The sequence below is a fragment of the Heterocephalus glaber genome, unplaced genomic scaffold (assembly GCF_053883595.1).
Source record: "Heterocephalus glaber isolate CG9 unplaced genomic scaffold, H.glaber_assembly_v1.0 deba00001744, whole genome shotgun sequence".
NCBI classification, from domain to species: domain Eukaryota; kingdom Metazoa; phylum Chordata; class Mammalia; order Rodentia; family Bathyergidae; genus Heterocephalus; species Heterocephalus glaber.
This window is the reverse complement of record NW_028258450.1, coordinates 124,729-132,870: the sequence shown is the minus strand read 5'-3', so window position 1 is coordinate 132,870 and position 8,142 is coordinate 124,729.

Below are 8,142 nucleotides of genomic sequence, written 5' to 3'. Positions count from 1 at the left end.
TGCTGCAGACCAGCTGCAGTCGATGCAGGGTAGGAAGGGGAGAGGTCTCAGGCCAGCGAGTGAGAAAAGAACCTTTGCAAGCAATGTGCAGGTTCCCTCTCAGAAGTCTCAGGGTCTGATTTATTTTTATATCTTTAAGCACTAGCTAAGGAGCATTGGGCGGAACATGTTTACATTTTAGGTTGCCTTAGCAACATCTAGTGAGATAAAGGTTATTTTTACTAAACAATATATTTTTCTAAGCTGATTCATATCATCGAACATCATGAATACATTTCTTAAAAATCACAATTGTCCCCTTATTTTCCCATACCTAAGTAGAACAGAATGTAACTTAATCAAAATCTCCAGAGGGTAACTTAATTAGAATCTCTATAGCAGTAGGGGTACAAGCAAGATTTAATTAATTAAATGTCAAACTTGTGGTCACCTGCTAGCCCTTGAGAAACTGCACAACAGTTAATATAGTTTGTTATTAGCTCTCTACCTCTCTATACCTCTATTTATCTTAACTGTCATTTGGGTTCATAGTTCATGAGCAGGAGATATTTTCAGTACTGTGAGAAATATTGAATAACTTGCCTCCTTAATGTATTTACCTGTCCCAACTTTCTCTCTATTTCTTATTTCTCACTATTTCTTACATCTAAAGTCTGTCCTATCAACCTCTTCATAAGACTCCTTTAGTAATAAGAAGGTCAGCAATAAGAGGGGGTAGTTATAGTAGTGGGAAAACAGAGGGCGTTTCAGGAGAGGTTTCTTTAGAAGTGGATGTGGCAATAGAACTAAGAGAAACTGGAATTTTGGGACTCTTGAGCCAGATCAGATTTCAATACATTGTCAATTTGCCTTATGGAGAGTTTGTTGTTAGTCACAAACACAATGATTCCTGTGACCAGAGTAACAATTTTAAACATTATGGCATAGAAAAAAAAAAAATGAGGGTACGATGTGTTCCACCCTTCTTTTCCCCAAGCTGGAACTTTGTCAAGCAGCCTTGGAGGTCGGTTGGGCTTCGCCATTTCCCCTTCCCCTCATATTTCCCTTTGCCTTTGGTCTCCTATACTATTTCCCACTTCCAAGAGATCTATCCTCTGTTTTCTTCTATCCATCTTTTATTTTGCTCTTTGTCTGTACTTTGCCTTACTCAAATGGGAGACACATATATTTTTGACTTAGAATACTTTTCAGTACTAAGAAGTGAATCCAAGTCTTTATGCATACTAGACAAGCAGTCAACCACTATGTGACATCACTAACCCCTTTTTATTTTGTTTTGAGACAGGGACTTGGTAAGTTGCCCAGGCTGGTCTTGGACTTATAATCCTCCTGCCTCAGCCTGTCAAGTAGCTGAGATTACAGGTGTACATTGCTATGTCCATTGGGTTTAGAAATTGTGTACTTGCCAAGGTTCTGCTTTTCAAGATGTGTCTTTAGGACATAATATCACACTCAAGTCTCCTCAAAGGCTATAGTGAAGATGGACCTGGGTACTCTGGTTAAAGCAAGTGGAATACATTAAAGAGCTCAGTAAACAAGTGCTTGTTATCCTTTCTCTCAAGGACAGAAAGGGAAGCACCCTCTATTGTCTGGGAGATGGGTAATAGGTCAACTTACCTATGGAGAAGGGCATAAAGGCTTCACTCTTCTTCAGTGCCCCCTTGGCATCCAGAAAATGATCAGGGTAGAAGGTGTCTGGTTTTTCAAAGTGACGTGGGTCATGGAGAGCAGTGGCCAGGACTGGCAAAATTTCAGGGCTCTGAGGAAAGGTTACAAGATCAAAAGTTATTGCTATTGGCCTGAGGATATAGCTCAGTGGTTCTGTTGCCTGCCTCACAAGTTAAAAGTCCTGAGTTTGACACCCAGTACCAAAAAAAAAGTTATTGCTATTTCCTGACCTCCAGATGCAAAAACATAAATGCATAGATAGAACAAAAGAAAGCTGAAACAAGCTTTCTCTGTTGAGATACCAAGAGGTTGAGATGGGGGTTTAGAAAACAAAAGAGGCTCACACAAAGATGTGGGAGCCCAGCTAGGCTCACCTTGGGGATGATGAACCCTTGGAAGTAAGTGTCTTTTCTGACCATGTGGGGCAAACCAATAGGTATCAAGTCTGCAAATCTCTGAATCTGACAGATGACTGCCTTGGTGTTTGGCATCTTGGTTCTGTCATCCAAGGCAGGCTGGTGGTGTGAGCCAATCACCTGTTTAATTTCCTTATGGATACTCTCAGCTCAGAAAAGGAGACAACGAACACCACATCACAAAGTCCCTTCAGCAATGGCCTTGTTTTCTTTGGAACAATGAGCCAGAAAAACCCTACAGAAGAAGCAATCACCTGCAGCTGAGGGAAAGAGGGAAAAATCAACAAGAATGCTCACCCTTTAAAATCTATTGAATGTTACAAATTATCTCTGCACATCCATAGGTACACACACACACACACACACACACACACACTCCCCACAATTTTGTGTGGAATTTTATAAGTACTCCAAAACTCCTCCTCTAAAATAAATAAGATATGAACTAATACTTATTATGCATGGAAGTGGGTCACTGCTATGTCCTAAAAACTAGAACACTGGAATAAATCAATAAAGTAATCCATGAAAAACCAGATGATAAAATGAATCCATGAATCAATCTATCAATCAATGGGTAAATCACTAAATGAAAAGACTGGTGAATGAATGAAATGAACAAATCAGTGAATGCATGTATATATTCGAGAAACCTGGAGGTCACCAGTCACGCTAAAAACACCGAATCAGCCCACTGCAGACAGGCAGGTCTACAGACACGGTCCTGAGGTTACCAGTCATGCTGAAAACACCGAATCAGCCTGCACCCCCAGCAATCCACTGGAAAAGCGCCCCCCCTGCACCTATGGTCTCTTCTCCGTACATCTACCTGGTTCCACACTACAAAGATGCAGATGACACTGGACCACCAGAACACTGTACTGCAGCTAATCAAGTTCTCAGCATTTAAAGACTTCCTGCCCAGTGGTACGGGCTTTTGGGCAACCATCCCACTGCTCCTGGTCCAGAGAAAAGGGCTTCTGGGCCGCAAACCATCCCGCCACTCCCAGACCAGAAGAAGGGGCTTTCAAGCCACCATTCCTACTGCTGATCACAATCCCTGGCCCACCTCTCCCAGCTCAGAGGAGGTGAGCCGTGTGGGTGCCAACAGCACCCCCCACAACACCCACAATCGAAATGAAAAAACATGTAAATAAGTCTCAAAACCAGACTTCCAGATCACCTACAGAAAACCCAAAGGGAAATGAGATGGAACACTCTGATACTCAACCACCTGGACCCACTGAACTGGCAAGAAAAGGGAATCTGGAAAAAATGAAATCATAAATAATTTCTCAGATAACAGGAGAAATTGTGCTCCTAGTGCAAGACATGATTAAAAAGTCTAGAGAGGAGCTCAGGAACATGATAGAATCCCAAGATAGGAAACAAATGGAATCCATAAAACAGACACAAACAGATTTCCAGGAGATGAAAAACTCCATTGAAAGTCTACACAGCAGAATGAGCCAATGTGAGGACAGAATTTCAGATATAGAAGATAAGATTGCAATTAATGACCAGGAAAAGAAAAATTGCTTCAAAATTATAAGGGAACATGAGAAATCAATCCAGCAGCTGCTGGACGATGCAAAGAAGAATAACATAAGACTGATTGGAGGAGAGAGTGCAGATGACATAAAAAATTCTTCACACAAGTAATGGCAGAAAACTTCCCAAGCAGGGGGAAAGAACTTGACATACAGACAAGTGAGGCATATAGGACTCCAACTAGCCTTGATCAAAAAAAATCTACACATAGGCATATAATTGTTAAGATTCCAGAAACTCAACAGAAGAACAAAGTTCTCCAAGTAGTGAGAGAAAAGAGACAAATCACATACAAAGGAAAGCCCATCAGAATCACAGCAGACTTCTCAACACAAACCATCAAGGTAAGAAGAGCTGGGAGTGACATATTCCAAGCCGTAAAAGAAAACAGCCTCCAACCCAGATTGATGTACCCTGCAAAACTATCTTTCAAAATTGATGAAGAAATAAGATACTTTCATGACAAAGACCACCTTAGGAACTTCGTGAATACCAAACCAGCACTCCAAACAATTTTACACAATATCCTAGGAATAGATATTGAGGATCACAACCCCAGGAAGCAAAGCAGAATGAACCCATCTGGCAGGACAAGAAATTAAATGTAAAGGGGGAGAACCCAGCAAAAACAAAAAGTCACGGCAATGATAAGTCATTACCTTTCAGTTATAACCATCAACATTAATGGACTCAATTCACCAATGAAAAGAAACAGACTGGCAGAATGGGTCAAGAAGCAAAATCCAACAATATGATGCATACAAGAAACACACTTAATTCAAAATTAAATTCATAGACTGAAAGTTAAAGGGTGGAAAACAATACTCCATGAGACAGGCCACACAAAAAATACAGGAGTAGCTATCCTCTTGGCAGATCAGGTAGATTTCAAACCAACACTGATTAAGAGAGACGAAGAAGGACACTACATCCTTGTAAAGGGAACTATCCAAGAGGATGACATGACAAGCATAAATATCTATGCACCAAACACTAATGCACCCAACTATATAAAACAAATACTAACGGACATGAAAACTCATATATGCACTAATACAATTGTAGAGGGGGACCTCAACACCCCACTGTCACAAGTAGATAGATCAACTAGACAAAAAATAAGTAATGAAATACTAGAACTCAATCGAACTCTTGAACAAATGAATTTAACAGATGTTTACAGAGTCCTCCACCCCACAAAATCAGAATACACATTCTTCTCAGCTTCACATGGGTCTTTCTCCAAAATAGACCACATACTCACACATAGAACATGTTTAAGTAAGTGCAAAGGAATTGAAGTTATCCCCTGTATATTATCAGACCATAGTGCGATGAAATTGGAGATCCATAGCAAAAGAAACTCAAAAAATTTCATAAACACATGGAAATTGAACAGCACACTTCTGAATAACCAATGGGTCACAGAGGAAATTAAAGAAGAAATCAGTTCCTGCAATTAAATGACAATGACAATACAACATATTGGAATCTATGGGACACAATGAAAGCAGTCTTATGAGGGAAATTCATAGCAGTGAATAAGCATAGTAGGCAAACAGAACAAGCCCAATTAAACAACCTGATGCTGAACCTCAAGCTTCTAGAAAAAGAAGAGCAGGACAACCCCAAAGCTCATACAAGGGAGGAAATTATAAAGACCAGAGGAGAAATCAATGCAATGGAGACTAAGAGAATGATACAAAAAAAATCAATGAACCCAAGAGTTGGTTCTTCGAAAGAATTAACAAAATTGACAAACCTTTAGCCAACCTTGTCAGACAAAGGAAAGAAAAGGCTCAAATCCATGCAATTAGGAATGAAAAGGGTGAAATTACAACAGACTCAGCAGAAATCCAGAGGATCATCAATACCTACTTCCAGAACCTATACTCCAATAAGATGGACAACACAGAAGAAATGGACAGATTCCTAGACACATATGAATTACCAAAGTTGAACGAAGAAGACCTAAAAATTCTGAACAACCCAATATCAACCAATGAAATTGAAAATGTAATTAAAAACTTATCAACTAAGAAAAGCCCGGGCCCTGATGGCTTCACTGCTGAATTCTACAAGACATTTAGAGAGGAACTGCTGCCACTACTGTTTAAACTCTTCAATGAAATTGAAAGGGAAGCAATACTCCCAAATTCATTCCTGGAAGCAAGCATCACCTTCATCCCAAAGCAGAGAAAGACCCAACTGAAAAAGAGAACTATAGGCCAATCTCACTAATGAACATAGATGCAAAAATCCTAAGATAATGGCAAACAGAATGCAGAAGATCATCAAGAAGATCATACACCCTGATCAAGTGGGATTCATCCCAGGGATGCAGGGATGGTTCAATATACGAAAATCAATTAATGTAATACACTATATCAATAGAGCCAAGGACAAAAACCATATGATTCTCTCCATAGATGCAGAAAAAGCATCTGACAGAATCCAACATGCATTTATGATAAAAACCCTACAAAAAATTGGAATAGATGGTCTCTACCTCAAACTGATAAAAGCCATCTATGAAAAACCGACAGCCAATATCATACTAAATGGTCAAAAATTGAAATCCTTCACACTAAAATCAGGAACAAGACAAGGATGCCCACTATCACCACTCTTGTTCAATATAGTTCTGGAAACATTAGCCATGACAATTAGACAAGAGAAAGAAATAAAAGGAATAAAGATAGGTAATGAAGAGGTCAAATTGTCATTATTTGCAGATGACATGATACTCTATATAGAAGACCCCAAGAACTCCACCAAAAGTCTTCTAGACTTAATAACCAAATTCAGTCAAGTAGCTGGTTACAAGGTCAACACACAAAAATCAATTGAATTTCAAACCAACATTGATTAAGAGAGATAAAGAAGGACACTACATCCTTATAAAGTGAACAATCAAAGAGGAAGAGATGACAATCATAAATATCTATGCACCAAACACTAGTGTGCCCAACTGTATAAAACAAATATTTTTTCCCATTAACTTTATTGGAACATTTCAGGTATAAAATACAGTTACATTCATCATTGGGATCTTGTACCATTACATGAGTATCTTGGTTCTTGTATTTTTTTTCCCCTTCCTTTGCCCTCCTTTCACCCCCTCCACCCTTCTCTATTTGCAAAGACTTTGTTTCCATTTTTTTTCCTCTTCTCATATTTTTTCCTTTCACTTTTTTCCCTGCTCCTACCCCTCCCAATTCCCTTGCTCTTTTAGACCTTTTCTTCCTGTTACACAATACCAGTTATACATTTTTTAAATTACAATATTAAGATCTAGGAGACATTACCACAGATTTTACAGAATTTAAAAGGATATAGAAATCATATTACAAAAATCTTTTTTGAAATAAATTTGACAACTTCTAAGAAGTACCTTGGAAGACAAATTAATGAAACTAACTCTGGAGGAAATATAAAATTTGAATAGCACCTATTAAAGAAAGTATATTCTTAGCTTGAAAACCTACCTATATGACAACAGCAGCCTCATAAACATTTTAACTGATAAATTATATCAAACAATTAAAGCAGAAAAAAGAAGGAACACTTCTCCCCTCATTTTAGGAGCTCAATATTGTGCTAATCCTAAAACTGGATAAAGATAATAGAAGAAAAAAGTATGAACATAGATAGAAATTTGTTTAACAAAACAAACCATTGGAAGTCAGATCTGGCAGGATGTAGAAAGTGGTTTTGTTATAGGGATGGCAGTGTTGGTTCAGCATTGGAAGATCCACCCCCAAAAGTCGTCATTTAAACAGAGGAAAGGCAAAAGCCATATGATCCTGTCACTAGTTGGAGAAAAATTATTGGATTAAATTCTACAGCTGTTCATGGTAAAAGCTATCAGGAGACTAGAAGTAGAACAGAAACTTCTCAACAGATTTAAGTCATGTACTCCCCACCTCCAGCGAGAATGCCTTATACAAATGGAGAAGAAGATACAATACTTTCTCCTTAAGGTGGGAAACAAGGGCAGATATGCCCACTCTTTGTCCATTAAACTTTGAAACCCAGTCCCCAACAAAATAGTCTGGCAATAAAATGACACAACTAGGATAGGATTGGCACGGCAGAAGCAAAATCTTTATATGTAGATGAAATGATCATCTACAGAGAAAATACTAAGAAATCTCTAGAAGTCCCTAGAACTTGTACTTGAATTTAGCAGGATTAGAAAACACAAGGTATATATAAAAATTCAGGTCGGTGTATACTTGCTATAAATGAAGAATTGGATATTGAAATTTAAAAGTTATGTAGGAGTACAAAGGACCTAGAAAAGTTAAAAACAAAAACAAAAACAGTGTTGGAAGACGTTTAGTACCTAATTTTAAGACTTCTTCTAAAGCTACAGTAATCAAGGCAGTGTTGGTGTAAGGAAAGACATATAGATCATTGGAATAAAACAGAGAATCTAGAAGTAGAACCACACATATATGGTCTACTGAGTTTTGAAAGATTATTTAACATTAACATTTTATAG